Below are 16,147 nucleotides of genomic sequence, written 5' to 3'. Positions count from 1 at the left end.
GTTCCTAAGGCTGAGCACATAGTAGGTGCTCAGTAAAGACCTGGTGAGGAAATGGATGAGTGAAACCACTGGGGACTTTCCTTTCACTGCTCAATTATATCCCCCCTGTCCACTTTTTCCTCCTCTCTCCTTCCCCCCTTCCTTCCTGACCTCTTCAACTTTTGATGCCCTGTTTCCTGTCTTGCTCTTATGCAGAGCCTCTTATGCACAAACTAAAAGTGACACATAGTTCACAATAGTGGGGTCAATAGAATCTGTTTTTTAAATTCCCTTTAAGGGAATTCAGTGGTTCAGACTTGGCACTTTCAATGCGGGGGTCCCCAAGCTGTGTTGGCACGGCCAAAATGAAAAAAAGAAAAAATTCCCTTTAAGATAATGTGCTGTGTTGTGCTTAGTCACTCAGTCATGTCCAACTCTTTGCAATCTCATGGACTGTAGCCTGCCAGGATCCTCTGTCCATGGGGGTTCTCCAGGCAAGAATATTGATGTGTGGGTTGCCATGCCCTCTTCCAGGGAATCTTCAACATTATTTTATGTAATTATTTTTCCATCTCTTGCTTCTTTTTTCAGCTTTGGTATATGTAATATGGGCTTCCCAGGTGGCTCAGTGGTAAAGAGTTGGCCTGCCAATGCAGGAGATAAAGGTTTGATCCCAAGGTCAGGAAGATCCCCTGGAGAAGGAAATGGCAACCCACTTCAGTATTTCTGCCTGGGAAATCTCATGGACAGAGGAGCCTGGCAGGCTACAGTTCATGGTGTCTCAGAGTCAGACATCACTGAGCGACTGACCATGCAGTCATACTTAATATACAAAAATTGTACATTAAAAAAAATATATTGTTTATGTATTTGTCTTCACTAGGTCTTGGTTGTGGTTTGTGGGATCTAGTTCCCTGACCAGGGATCAAACCTGAGCCCCTTGCTTTGAAAGTGAGAAGTCTTAGTCACTGGACCACCAGGGAAGTCCCCTAAATTGTGCATCTTTAATGTATTTATTTTGGGAGTTTGGACACACACATATATACCCACAATACCATTGCCACAGTCAAGGGAACAAAAATATTCATCACCTCCCAAGGATTTCTTGTGTCCCCTTTTTTTTTCTTTCTTTCTTTCTTTTTCTTCTTTTGTAGTAAAAACACTTACCCTGAGATCTACCTTCTCCACAAGTTTTTAAGTGAGTGACATGTGTGCCTGCTCAGTTGCTCAGTCACGTCTGACTCTTTGCAATCCCATGGACTGTAGCCCACCAGGCTCCTCTGTCCACAAGATTTCCCAGGCAAGAATACTGGAGTGTGCTGCCATTTTCACCTCCAGGGCATCGAAGTCTTGTGCATCCCCTGCACTGGCGGGCGGGTTCTTGACCACTGAACCACCCGGGAAGCCCAAGTTCATGACACCATGGTGTTAACCGCAGGACCTAGGTCGCACAGCAGGTCTCTGGAATTTTCTCATCCTGGAGTTAGACCAAAGCTGGAGCGGGGGATAATCCATTCTGTGGGGAGTGAGGCGGGCGTAGAGTGTGGAGCGCGGGGCCACTGGAGAAGCCTTCTGAAAGGGCAGAAGTCTGAGAAAGCCTCTGAAAAAGTGTCCAGAATTTCATCTCCTGTGGGTCATGGAAACTGCTGGAACAAAAGTGTGGAGGTAGAGAGAGACAAATACTATATAATATTACTTATATGCAGAATCTTAAAAATACAATGAACTATCAAATATGACAAAAAAGGGGCATTCAACTCAGGGATTCAACAAACTAGTGGTTACCAGTGGGGGTGGTGGGGGCTATGAGGGGAAATAAGTCGCTTCAGTCATGTCTGACTCTTTGGGACCCCATGGACTAGAGCCCACCAGGCTCCTCTGTCCATGGGATTCTCCAGGCAAGGATGCTGCAGTGGGTGGCCATGCCCTCCTCCAGGGGCTCTTCCCCACCCAGGGATCGGACCCGCATCTCTTATGTCTCCTGCATTGGCAGGTGGGTTCTTTACCGCTAGTGCCACCTGGAAAGCCCCATGGGGAGAGTGGGAGGTACAAAGTATTCAGTGTAAGATAGGCTAAAGGATGAGATATTGCACAACACAGGTGATATAGCCAATTGTTTAAAGTATTTGTTTATTGATTTGGCTTCACTGGGTCTTAGTTGTGGCACGTGGAATCTTTGCTGCATTTTGTGGGAATCTTTGGTTGTGGTGCACAGACTCTCCAGTCGTGGCACTTGGGCTCAGTAGTTGTTCAGACGCTCAGTCGTGTCTGACCCTTTGCAACCCCATGGACTGCAGCACGCTAGGCCTCCCTATCTATCACCGACTCCTGGAGTTTACTCAGACTCAACTCAACTCCTGGAGTTTACTCAACTCAGTAGTTGAGGCATATGGAATGAGTTGCTCTGTAGCACCTGGGATCTTAGTTCCCAGACCAGGGATCAACACGTCATTCTAAGGTATCCCCTGCATTCTAAGGGGGATTTTTAACCAGTGGACCACCGGGGAAGTCCCAGGCCGTATTTTATAATAATAATAAGTGGAATATAGTCTTTCAAGTTGTATTCAATTTAAAAAAATATAATAAAAAACTAAAATGCAAAAGAGAAATAAAAAAGTAAAGCAGTAACTGACATTAGAAGAACTCCAAGTACCCAGGGTAGCTAAGCATGAGGGGTTTTGTAGGGAGTGGCAGTTTGTCAGGCCAGCAAGTCCTTTTTAAAGTACTTATGACTCAAGTGGCTGCATATTTAACTAATGGTTATATCTGCAGCAGATTTTGCATCAGCCCTAGAAGGGTTTTATTTTTTACCTTTATTGAGGTATAATTTACACATCATAAAATTAACCCATTTAAAGTGTACAATCCAATGATTTTTAGTAAGTTTACCGACATGCACTTCCACTATAATCTAATTTTAGAAACTTTTCATCACTCTCAAAGGATCCCTTGGGTCCATTTACAGTTAATCCCGTTTGCTCCACCAGCCCCGGGCAACCACTAATCCACTCTCTGTCTCAGTGAATTTGCTTATTCTGGACATTTCATATAATTGGAATTCTACTCCATGTGGTCTTTTGCATCTGGCTTCTTTCACTGAGGGTTTTTCTAGTGGCTCCGTGGTAAAGAATCTGCCTGCAGTGCAGGAGACTTGGGTTCTACCCCTGGGTCGGGAAGATCCCCTGGAGAAAGAAGTGGCAACCCACTCTAGTATTCTTGCCTGGAGAATTCCCATGGACAGAGAAGCCTGGCGGGCTACAGTCCTCAGGGTTGCACAACTGAGCGACTAAGCACAGCATCAGGTCAGTTCAGTCGCTCAGTCGTGTCCGACTCTTTGCAACCCCATGAATCGCAGCACACCAGGCCTCCCTATCCATCACCAACTCCTGGAGTTCACTCAAACTCATGTCCATCGAGTCAGTGATGCCATCCAGCCATCTCATCCTCTGTCCTCCCCTTCTCCTCCTGCCCCCAATCCCTCCCAGCATCAGAGTTTTTTCCAATGAATCAACTCTTTGCATAAGCATAGACCCAAGAAATTTTGACTGGAAGGTCTTTATGGCTGCCTATTTTCATGTCTTTTGGATAAATACCTAGGAGTCAACTGGCAGGTTGGATCACCAGTCAGTTCAGTCATTCAGTCGTGTCCGACTCTTTGCAGCCCCATGGACTGCAGCACGCCAGGCTTCCCTCTCCATCACCAACTCCCAGAGTTTATTCAAACTCATGTCCATTGAGTCAGTGATGCCATCCAACCATCTCATCCTCCGTCATCCCCTTCTCCTCCTGCCTTCAATCTTTCCCAGCATTAGGGTGTTTTCCAATGAGTCAGGTCTTTACAAAGTATTGGAGTTTCAGTTTCAGCATCAGTCCTTCCAATGAATATTCAGGACTGATTTCCTTTAGGATGGACTGGTTGGATCTCCTTGCATTCCAAGGGACTCTCAAGAGTCTTCTCCAGCACCACAATTCCAAACCATGAATTCTTCGGCACTCAGCTTTCTTTATGGTCCAACTCTCACATAAGTACAGACTACTGAAAACAGTGCCCTAATCTTGAGTGTAGTGGCTTGATGACTTTATTCTTTTTTTTTTGATGACTTTTTACATGTAGCTGTATCCTGAAACCACCATACAAACCAACACCAACTAACAGAAAATTTCCAGCACCCCAAATTTCCCCTCACCATACCCCTTCTCCACTCCCTGTCCAGTGGTAACCATGATGCCAAGCTCTAGCACCATTGGTTAGTTTTGCCCCTTCTTGTAGCTGATGTAAATAAAATGTTTGTCATGATGTCACGTCTCAATAATTTTTTTTTTTTTTTTATTGCTACAGAGCCCTGGAGAAGGAAAAGGCAACCCACTTCAGTATTCTTGCCTGGAGAATTCCATGCACAGAGGAGCCTGGTGGGCTACAGTCCATGAGGTCGCAAAGAATTAACACGACTGTGCAAAACTTTCACTTTTCTTTGCTCTAGAGTATCTCCACTCCAGTGTTCTTGCCTGGAGAATCCCAGGGATGGGGGAGCCTGGTGGGCTGCCGTCTATGGGGTCGCACAGAGTCGGACACGACTGAAGCAACTTAGCAGTAGCAGCAGCAGAATATTCCACAGTATGATTATACTAAAAATAATTTAACCATTCTCCTGTTGATGGACACTTGAGCTATTTCTAAGGTTTTTGTTGTTGCTATTGGTATATCCTATTACTTAAAAAAAAAGAATAATTCAAATTTCCCTGGAGGTCCAGTGGGAATCTGCCTGCCAATGCAGGAAACGCGGGCTCTATCCCCAGTCCACACGCCATGGCACATGAAGCTGGCACACCACAACTGCTGAAGCTCAAGAGCACATGCTCTGCAACGAGAGAAGCCACTGCAATGAGAAGCCCAGACACAGCAAACAAAGAGCAGTTCCTGCTGGCTGCAACTAGAGAAAGCCCACGCAGCAGCAAAGACCCAGTGCAGATGAAAATAATTTTAAAAATTTAAAAGAATATTTAAAAAAATTTTTTAAATTAGAAACAGAATAATATGTTCCTACCTAAATAGTATGTTCCCAAAGCATTCTCAAACACCCGTATGACAACCTGGTAAGAATTTATTCAAAATATAAACCTTTTAAAATTACCTGATTATTTCACAGCAGTGAATTTGTTAATGGGAACTTTGTGAAGTAGGCATCAATATGGTACAGTATGTATGGCATATAATAATGTTATATAACATTATGTTTCCTTTGTGCAGTGAACTTGTACTGTAATATGATTAAACAATGAAATAATGTGTTAAGGTTACAAGAAAAATATCTGAAGTGGACCTCATCTCATAGCCCCCAACATACCTAGCCAACTTTGGAACCTGCGAAAGGGTAAGTCTTCAGGGAAAGAATGGGTGAGATGAAATGAACAGCATTTATTTTTTTAAATTTATTTTATTTAAGTATAGTTGCTGTACAGTGTTGTGTTAAATTCTGCTGGACAGCAAAGTGACCCAGTTATATAGGTATACACATTCTTTTTCAAATTATTTTCCATTAGTGTTTATCACAGGGTATTGATATAATTCCATGTGCTATACTGTAGCATTGTTGTTTATCCAGTCTAAATATAATAGTTTACTTCTACCACCGGGTCTCTAGCCTTTCCCATTCTATTGTTTTCCTCTATTTTGCTTCCCTTAAGAAGGCTTTCTTATCTCTCCTTGCTGTTCTTTGGAACTCTGCATTCAGTAGGGTTCTCCTTTCTCCTTTGCCCTACGCTTCTCTTCTTTTCTCAGCTGTTGGTAAGGCCTTCTCAGACAACCACTTTGCCTTCTTGCATTTCTTTTTCTTGGGGATGGTTTTGGTCATCACCTTCTGTACAATGTTAAGAACCTCCGTCCATAGTTCTTCAGGCACTTTGTCTATCATATCTAATCCCTTGAATCTATTTGTCACCTGCACTGTACAATCATAAGAGATTTGATTTAGGTCATACTTGAATGACCTAGTGGTTTTCCCTACTTTCTTCAATTTGAGCCTGAATTTTGCAGCAAGGAGCTGATGATCTGAGCCACAGTCAGGTCCAGGTCTTGTTTTTGCTGACTGTATAGAGCTCTTCCATCTTCGGCTGTGAAAAATATAATCAATCTGTTTCCAGTATTGGCCATCTAGTGATGTCCATGTGTAGAGTTGTCTCTTGTGTTGTTGGAAGAAGGCATTTGCTATGACCAGTGAGTTCTCTTGGCAAAACTCTATTAGCCTTTGCCCTGCTTAATTTTGTGCTCCAAGGCCAAATTTGCCTGTTACTCTAAGTATCTCTTAACTTCCTACTTTTGCATTCCAGTCCTCACAGGGTCGGACACGACTGAAGCAACTTAGCAGCAGCATGATGTAAAGGGCATCTTTTTTTTTCCTTTGGGTTCCAAAATCACTGTGAACGGTGACTGCAGCCATGAAATTAAAAGACACTTGCTCCTTGGAAGAAAAGCTATGACAAACCTAAACAGCATATTAAAAAGAAGAGGCATTACTTTGCCAACAAATGTACACATAGTCAAAGCTATGGTTTTTTTCAATAGTCATGCACGGATGTAAGAGCTGGACCATAAAGAAGGCTGAGCATCAAAGAATTGATGCTTTCAAACTGTGGTGCTGGAAAAGACTTTAGAGTCCCTTGGACTCAAGCAAGAAGATCAAAACAGGAAAGAAGATCCCCTGGAGAAGGAAATGGCAACCCACTCCAGGTATTCTTGCCTTGAAAATCCCTTGGACAGAGAAGCCTGGTGGGCTACAGTCCAAGGGGTCACAGAGATTTGTACACAGCTGAACAACTAACACTTTCTTTCTTTCTTTCTTCTTTGGAAGGACTGATGATGAAGCTCCAATACTTTGGCCACCTGTTGTGAAGAGCAGACTCATTGGAAAAGACCCTGATGCTCGGAAAGACTGAGGGCAAGAAGAGAAGCGGGCAGAGGATCAGATGACTGGATGGCATCACTGACTCAGTGGACATGAGTTTGAGCAAACTCAGGGAGATAATGAAGGACAGGGAAGCCTGGTGTGGTGCAGTTCGTAGGGTTGCAAAGAGTCAGACACGACTCATCGACTGAACAGCTACCAGGTGGTTGGTTCAGCAGTATAGAATCCGCCTGCCAATGCAGGGGACACGGGTTCAATCCGAGTGGCAGGAAGATTCCCTGGAGAAGCAAATGGCAACCCACTCCAGTATTCTTGCCTGGGAAATCCCATGGACAGAGGAGCCTGGCGGGCTACAGTCCATGGGGTCACAAAGAGTTGGACACGACTTGGGGACTAAACAACAGCAACTAATCCCATACTCCCAACCCATTCCTCCCCTTGCCACCTCCCCCTTGGCAACCACAAGTCTGTTCTGTGATCTTAGTCTGATTCCGTTTCATAGATAAGCCCATTGTGAGACGCACAGTGTTGAAATGGTAGACACTGATTTAGACCATCTATCATCTATCTTATCTACCTATCGAGGAAAATATCATAGCGAATACTTGGAGTGAAAGTCCGAGTACGAGGTGGGTTTTGCACAGGAATTCAGTAAAAGGTAGAGACTCCAAATTGCTCTAACTGCAGTCTTTGTAGCATCTGGAACCACACCTGGAGTAAACCTCTAAGCTATGCAAATGAGCAAGGATTCCAGACCCTGCCTTCCGAAGAGCTGGGGTAGGGAGGAGGGTGGTGGGAGGGAGCCTATAATAAGTGGAGGCTGAGAAGGGTAGGACCAGAACTCTTTCCCATTACTGCTGGCCCTCCCAGACGCAGGGCCCTCTTTATGCTCCCAGACAACTCATTGTCTTGAGATCTGCCATGCTATCGAAGTCAAGGACACCTCAGAAACGGAAACGAATGCCTGTGTATGGCCGGAGAACCAAAGGATCAAATGGCCCCCGATTGCTGAGACAGCTCTCCCCTAACACCCCTTGCACCAGCTTAGCCTGCAGGCGGTTCCTGGAAGCCCGGAGGGACACAAAACAAGGTATGCTTTTTGCAGTGACGTTTTCCAAACTCAATTGCTGGTTCATAAGAAAGCTGTTGATTTCAGGGAGGGGGAAAATCCCATGGACGTAGGAGCCTGGTAGGCTGCAGTTCATGGGGTCACTGAGAGTTGGACACGACTCAGTGACTTCACTTTCACTTTTCACTTTCATGCATTGGAGAAGGAAATGGCAACCCACTCCAGTGTTCTTGCTGGGAGAATCCCAGGGACGGTGGAGCCTGGTCGGCTGCCGTCTATGGGGTCTCGCAGAGTCGGACATGACTGAAGCGACTTAGCAGCAGCAGATCTTGCCATGGGCCACCTTACAGAAATCTTAACTTTGCCTTCCAGAACTGGTTTGTTTCTTCTCCAGGGAGGATGTAGGTCTGCATGCAAATACGTCTTTTCCTTTGCATTTGAGCCTCTTTCTCTCATTCTCTTGCATTTGTTGGTTTTTCTTTGGAAGTTGAATTAACCAAATTGAGGTTAGGTCTTTGAGCAGCTAGTTGAAAGAGAGGGGTGGGCACAGAGGTTAGTGGACGGGTGGAGAGGAAAGGCCGGTGGGTCCAGGATCATGGCTAAAAGCGCTCCTCCACAGCACCAGGCTCCAACATGGGATGGGCACAGATGCCCAAGAGCAGTCATAATCACCCTTGAAAATCCCTTAAGTCACTTTTGTTACCTTTTTAAAATCCAGTTATCTTCCAAGGTAAGAACAAGATTACCTAATTGAGTACAGCTGAATTGACTGTTGTGTTTAGAAATGTCATTACTTTTCCCTCAAAAAAAAAAACAAACTTCAAATCCAGAATCACCCCAGTCCAGAGCTGACGTTGTATAAGTTAACATGAAAATACTGAGCATTTGTTCTATCTCTGTAAAACTTGTAAGATCTTTTTCCTCCCTTGGTTTCATCTGAGGCTCACGGCCCTTACTCCCATCCCTTTGAAACTGACATTCTGGGCCTCACACAAACACCATCTTCAGCTTCCTTCTCCATGTTTTTTTGTGGTTCCCCATTCCCTGGATGGGGACAGTGGTTAAAAAATACCCACCTGCGAATGCAGGAGACACAGGACACTCGGTTTGATCCCCAGGCCAGGAAGACCCCTCTGGAGTAGGAAATGGCAACCCACTCCAGTGTTCTTGCCTGGGGAATCCCATGGACAGAGGCGCCTCGTGGGCTACCGTCCATGGGGTCACAAAAAGTTGGACCCGACCGAGCCCACACGCAGTGGATAAGGGCTTTCCAGGTAGCGCTAGTGGTCAAGAACCCGCCTGCCAATGAGGGAGACAAAAGAGACGCTGGTTCTATCTCTGGGTTGGGAAGATCCCCTGGAGGAGGAAACGGCAACCCACTCCAGTATTCCTGCCTGGAGAATTCCCATGGACAGAAGAGCCTAGCCTCTTCAGTCCATACTGTCGCAAAGACTCGACACGACTGAAGTGACTTAGCTTTACCTGCACAGGGAATTCAGCCTTCAGAACCCCACAGACAGAGAGAGGGTTGTGTGCCTGAGGGTGAGGTTGTTGGGGATGTTGGAGGAAGGTGCCGGACTACTCCTTAGTGGGTGGGGTGCCTGCAAAGCTCTGCTAGTTCCCACAACTGCCACAGACATCCTGGCTCTGTTCAGTTCAGTTCAGTCACTCAGTCGTGTCCGACTCTTTGCAACCCCATGAATCGCAGCATGCCAGGCCTCCCTGTACATCACCAACTGGAAACCTACAAACCCTACAAACGTATCGGTTTACTCCTTTAGGCAATATTTGAGTCTTTCCTGTGGATTCTAACTAGAATGAGATAAGGGCAGTTACTACCTTAAGGAGGATGGATACATTCTGCTGGAGGAGACAGAGGCTTTTTGTTTTTTAATTTATATTTAGCAAAATGTCAGCTCACGTTGAGCACCTATGTGTACCTGGCCCTAGGGAATGAGGTTCTGCTTCATTGAAGAAAGTCATATCTAGTAGGGAAAAGGTGAAACAGGGATTTTTGGCAAACACCACTGATGGTCCAGTGGTTAAGACTGCACTTTCAATGCAGGGGTTCGATCCCTGATCGGGGAACTAAGATCCTACATGCCATGTGGCACAGCCAAAAATTGAAAGAAAAAACGAGGCAAAACACATAACAAGTGTTAAATCATCAGTCCTTTTAATCAACTGCAACGATGGAGAAGTATCAGGTACAGTGATGGGGTGCTATAGAGGACCTTAAGAAAATGAAGGAAACATTTTGCATCATTTCTCTTAGTAAATCTTTGAAATCTAGTATATATTTCACAAATATATGGAATACTTATGGGTTGCTAGGGTAAAGGATGGGGAGAAGTGATAGTTAGGGAGTTTGGGATGCACATGTACACACCTCTTCTTAATATCTTCTGCTTCTGTTAGACCCATACCATTTCTGTCCTTTATTGTGCCCATCTTTGCATGAAATGTTCCCTTGGTATCTCTAATTTTCTTGAAGAGATCGCTAGACTTTCCCATTCTATTGTTTTCCTCTATTTCTTTGCATTGATCGCTGAGAAAGTCTTTCTTACCTCTCCTTACTATTCTTTGGAAGTCTGCATTCAGACGGATATATCTTTGCTTTTCTCCGTTGCCTTTCCCTTCTCTTCTTTTCTCAGCTATTTGTAAGGCCTCCTCAGACAACCATTTTGCCTTTTTGCATTTCTTTTTCTTGGGGATGGTCTTGATCTCTGCCTCCTGTACAATGTCAGGAACCTCCATCCATAGTTCTTCAGGCACTCTGTCTATCAGATCTAATCCCTTGAATCTATTTGTCACTTCCACTGTATAATTGTAAGGGATTTGATTTAGGTCATACCTGAATGGTCTAGTGGTTTTTCCCTACTTTCTTCAATTTAAGTCTGAATTTAGCAATAAGGAGTTCATGATCTGAGCCACAATCAGCTCCAGGTCTTGTTTTTGCTGACTGTATAGAACTTCTCCATCTTTATTTGCAAATAATATAATCAATCTGATTTCGGTGTTGACCATCTGGTGATGTCCATGTGTAGAGTCTTCTCTTGTGTTGTTGGAAGAGGGTGTTTGCAATGACCAGTGCGTTCTCTTGGTAAAACTCTATTAGCCTTTGCCTTGCTTCATTCTGTACTCCAAGGCCAAATTTGCCTGTTACTCCAGGTGTTTCTTGACTTTCTACTTTTGCCTTCCAGTCCCCTAATGAAAAGGACATCTTTGGGGTGTGTTAGTTCTAGAAGGTCTTGTAGGTTAACTCAGCAGTGGCCACAGGACTGGAAAAGGTCAGTTTTCATTCCAATCCCAAAGAAAGGCAATGCCAAAAAATGCTCAAACTACCGCACAATTGCACTCATCTCACATGCTGGTAAAGTAATGTGATGCTCAAAATTCTCCAAGCCATGCTTCAACAGTATGTGAACCATGAACTTCCAGATGTTCAAGCTGGATTTAGAAAAGGCAGAGGAACCAGAGATCAAATTGCCAACATCCGTTGGATCATGGAAAAAGCAAGAGAGTTCCAGAAAAACATCTACTTCTGCTTTGTTGACTATACCAAAGCCTTTGACTGTGTGGACCACAACAAACTCTGGAAAATTTTTAAAGAGATGGGAATAACAGACCACCTGACCTGCTTCTTGAGAAATCTGTATGCAGGTCAGGAAGCAACAGTTAGAACTGGACATGGAACAACAGGGTTCCAAACAGGGAAAGGAATACGTCAAAGCTGTATCCTGTCACCCTGCTTATTTAACTTCTATGCAGAGTACATCATGAGAAACGCTGGTCTGGATGAAGCACAAGCTGAAATCAAGGTTGCTGGGAGAAATATCAATAACCTCAGATATGCAGATGACACCACCCTTATGGCAGAAAGTGAAGAAGAACTTAAGAGCCTCTTGATGAAAGTGAAAGAGGAAAGTGAAAAAGTTGGCTTAAAACTCAACATTTAGAAAACTAAGATCATGGCATGTGGTCCCATCACTGCAAGGCAAATAGATGGGGAAACAATGGAAACAGTGACAGACTGTATTTTGGGGGGCTCCAAAATCACTGCAGATGGTGACTGCAGCCATGAAATTAAAAGACACTTTCTCCTTGGAAGGAAAGTTATGACCAACCTAGAAAGCATATTAAAGTGGAGACATTACTTTGCCAACAAAGGCCTGTCTAGTCAAAGCTGTGGTTTTTCCAGTGGTCATGTATGGATGTGAGAGTTGGACTATAAAGAAAGCTGAGCACTGAAAAATTGATGCTTTTGAACTGTGGTGTTGGAGAAGACTCTTGAGGGTCCCTTGGACTGCAAGGAGATGCAACCAGTCCGTCCTAAAGGCAATCAGTCCTGAATATTCACTGGAAGGACTGATGCTGAAGCTGAAGCTCCAATATTTTGGCCACCTGATGCGAAGAACTAACTCATTTGAAAAGATCCTGATGCTGGGAAAGATTGAAGGCAGCAGGAGAAGGGGATGACAGAAGATGAGATGGTTGGATGGCATCACTGACTCCATGGGCATGAGTTTGAGTAAACTCTGGGGGTTGGCAATGGACAGGGAGGCCTGGTGTGCTGCAGTGTGTGGGGTTGCAAAGAATCGGACAGGACTGAGCAACTGAACTGAACTATACACACTGCTATATTTAAAATGGATAACTAAAAAAAAACAAAACAAAAAAAAAAAATGGATAACTAATAAGGACTTACTGTATAGCACATGGAATCTACCCAATGTTATGTGCCAGCCTGGATGGGAGGGGAATTTGGGGGAGAATGGATACATGATTATGTCTGGGTGAGTCCCTTCTCTGTTCTCCTGAAACTATGGCAGCATTGTTAATCCGCTATGCCTGTGTGAGTGCTAAGTCATGTCCAACTCTTTTGCAACCTTTCTGTAGCCCTCCAGGCTCCTCTGTCCATGGGATTCTCCAGGCAAGAATTCTGGAGTGGGTTGCCAGGCCCTGCTCCAGGGGATCTTTCTGACCCAGGGATCAAACCTGCGTCGCTTGTGTCTCCTGCATTGGCAAGCGGGTTCTTTACCACTAGTTCCATTTGAGAAGCCCCTCACCACTCCCGCTCAGCCAATATGAAATAAAAACTTTTTTTTTTTTTTTAAAGAAAGTGAATGATGTCACCTGGGGCAAACGTTGGAGGGATGAGGATGGGCATTTCCAGAAAGTCCTTGAGGCCTTCAGATTTAAAATGAGGTGGAAAGGCAGGCAGGGAGGGTCCAGATAAAGCAAGGTGGGATCTAGAAGGTTCTTAAGGGAGTTATCCCATCACATTTTGAAAGGATGACTCTGGCTATGGTGGGAGGAGTGGCTTAGACGTGGGAGGGTCTGGATGGATGGGCCTGGGAAACTGGGGGTACCCTGGGAGGGTAGAGGGGAAAGAAAGTCAAAGAGATGAACAGGAGGGTGAGAAGGAACATTGGCCTGAACTTGGGCAGGCAGGGATGGACAGAGGCAGGGAACTCATTAGGAGGCAGAATAGAGTTCCAGGTGGGAAGAGAGGATAAGGCATTATGATGGACAGACTTGGGCTTGACCCATCTAGGAAGACTGGGCTACCTGGAGGTTATCCCAGTGAAATACCTGCATGGTACTCAGCACTCTTGAGAGCTGGACCTGCACAGTGCTAACTAAACTCTTTGTTGTTGCTGTAATTTAGTCACTAAGTCGTGTCCAGCTCATTTGTGACCTCATAGACGGTAGCCCGCCAGGCTCCTCAGTCCATGGGGTTTCCCAGGCAAGAATACTGGATTGGGTTGGTTGCCATTTCCTTCTCCAGGACATCTTCCTGGCCTAGGGATCGAACTCATGGCTCCTGCATTGGCAGGTGGATTCTTTACCACTGAGCCACCAGGGAAGCCCAACTAAACCCATGAATTCGATTAATCCTCATAATAACCCTCTAACCCTGTGCTTTGAGCCAAACTTTCTGCCATGATGGAAATGTTCTATATCAGGGCTGCCCAGAACAGCAGCCACCAGCCCCGCTGGCAGCTGGGCCTTTGAAATATAAATAGTGCCACTGAGGAGCTGAACATCTAATTGAATTTAATTTGAATTAATTCAAGTTTAAGAACTGATGCTTGATTCTGTTACTGAAGAAATTTTAAGTGTTTTTGAAATAACTTGGTTATATAGTTCTACTTTTGAATATTGATATTATCTTCAAAGGAAATTTGAAAATACATAGAAATACCATTTAAACTGTTCTTGATAACATTTTGACTCTCCTTTTTCAAGGGCAAATTTTTTGAAATCTAAATGGACATCAAGTATCTCCCAATGAAATTTTGACATCTAAATTGAGATACGTTGTAAATGTGAAATATAGGCCAGATTTTGAAGGTTTACCGAGAAAAATGATGTATGTAAAGTGTCCCATTATTAATTTTTTATGTCAATTACATTTTGAAGTGATAAACTTGGAGGGACTTCCTAGGTGATTCAGTGGTTAGGACTCCTGTCACTTTCACTGACGGGACCCAGGTTCAAACCCTAGTTGGGGAACTAAAGTCCTGCAAGCTGTATACTGTGGCCAAAAAGAAAACAAGATAAGCTTGGATATAATTGAGTTAAATGAAGTATATTTATTAAATATAAATAATATTTAAATGATAATTGCCAAAGCCTGCTAACTGGTCTCTCTGTTGTTATTGCTGTTGCTCAGCCGCTAAGTTGTGTCTGACTCTTTGCAACCCCATGAACTGTAGCATGCCAGGCTCCCCTGTCCTTCACTATCTCCCAGAGTTTGCTCAAACTCATGTCCATAGAGTCGGTGATGCTATCTAACCATCTCATCCTCTGCCACCTGCGGTCTCCCTGCTCCAGGGCCAAATCTCCTCCAGCAGCCAGAGATATTTTTAAAAGTGTAAATCTGACCATGCTATTCCCTGTCTAAAGCACTTCAATGGCTTCTCCATTCCAAATGTATCAAATGTAAATTCTTTCCCATGGCCTGGCACTCATTTGATGCTCATTGAAATATTTGTTGAAAAAATAATGGAAAAAAGATTCCTTTCGTTTGTTTCAAACCTATGTTTTTTAAACTTAAAGACATTTTAAACTGAAAAATTTTAAACACTTAAAATTTATTATTCATGGGGATTCCCTGGCGGTCCAGTAGATTAGGACTTGGTGTTTTCACTGCTGGGACCTGGGTTCAGTCCTTGGTTGCAGAACTTAGGTCCTAAAAGCCAAAAAATTATTACTCAGGATAACATCCCATCTGCAATAGAAGTCCATTTTCGTGAATCATCTCCATCACTGGTTATTCATCTTTTAAGTTTTTAAACTATGGCCAATTTGCTGGGTGAAAAAGTACCTTGTTTTAATTTAGATTTCTTTGCTAGGAACGAGGTTGGCTACCTTCTGTTTGTTCATTATTTACTATTTGGTTTTATGGCCAAATTAATTAATAAAACTTTGTTTTTATTGAAAAATATTCTTTTCCACAAGAAGGATTTCCATCCTTTGTCTATGTCATGACTATTTTTTCTCTATCATTCATTGACTTAACAACAATGATTTTTGTTTGTTTATTTCATGAGTATTTTTTCCCTATTTGTCATTTGTTGGCTTAACATGAATAGTTGTTGTTGTTGTTTTTTAATTTGGCTGCACTGCTCAGATTTCGGGATCTGAGTTCCCTGACCAGGGATTGAACCACGCCTTTGGCAGTGAAAGTGAAGAGTCCTAACCACTGGACTGTCAGGGAATTCCCAACTAAATATTTTGAAAAGTAGTCTTCTAGAAGAAAATGAATGCTTGCAAATAAATCTAATTAATTTAAAATATAAGTTAAGAAAAAGATTGGTGTGTGTGTGTTAGGAAAATGGTTGATAAAGAAGAATAAATAGTAGTTGATATTTATATGGCAGGCTTCCCTGGTGGCTCAAGCTTCCCTAGTAGCTCAGAGGTTAAAGCGTCTGCCTGGAATGCAGGAGACCCAGGTTTGATCCCTGGGTCGGGAAGATCCCCTGGAGAAAGAAATGGCAACCCACTCCAGTACTCTTGCCTGGAGAATCCCATGGAGGGAGGAGCCTAGTAGGCTACAATCCATGGGGTCGCAAAGAGTTGGACATGACTGAGCGACTTTACTTTCTTTCACTTTCCCTCGTGGCTCAGTGGTAAAGAACCAACCTGCCTATGTAAGAGATATAGATTCGATTCCTGGATTAGGAAGATC

The 16,147-nt window shown here is 43.8% G+C and overlaps 1 non-coding gene across 1 annotated transcript; it reads left to right on the top strand.

Annotated features, from left to right (window-relative positions):
- The first annotated feature begins 15,860 nt into the window (after positions 1–15,860).
- TRNAS-GGA lies at positions 15,861–15,932 on the top strand. The gene has a single exon. It is a non-coding gene; the product is annotated as a tRNA-Ser (tRNA).
- The last annotated feature ends 215 nt before the right edge of the window (positions 15,933–16,147 follow it).

Source organism: Oryx dammah, unplaced genomic scaffold (assembly GCF_014754425.2).
Source record: "Oryx dammah isolate SB20612 unplaced genomic scaffold, SCBI_Odam_1.1 HiC_scaffold_2, whole genome shotgun sequence".
Classification (NCBI taxonomy): domain Eukaryota; kingdom Metazoa; phylum Chordata; class Mammalia; order Artiodactyla; family Bovidae; genus Oryx; species Oryx dammah.
Note: the sequence above shows the minus strand (reverse complement) of the source record. Positions and strands in the feature narration are given on the sequence as shown.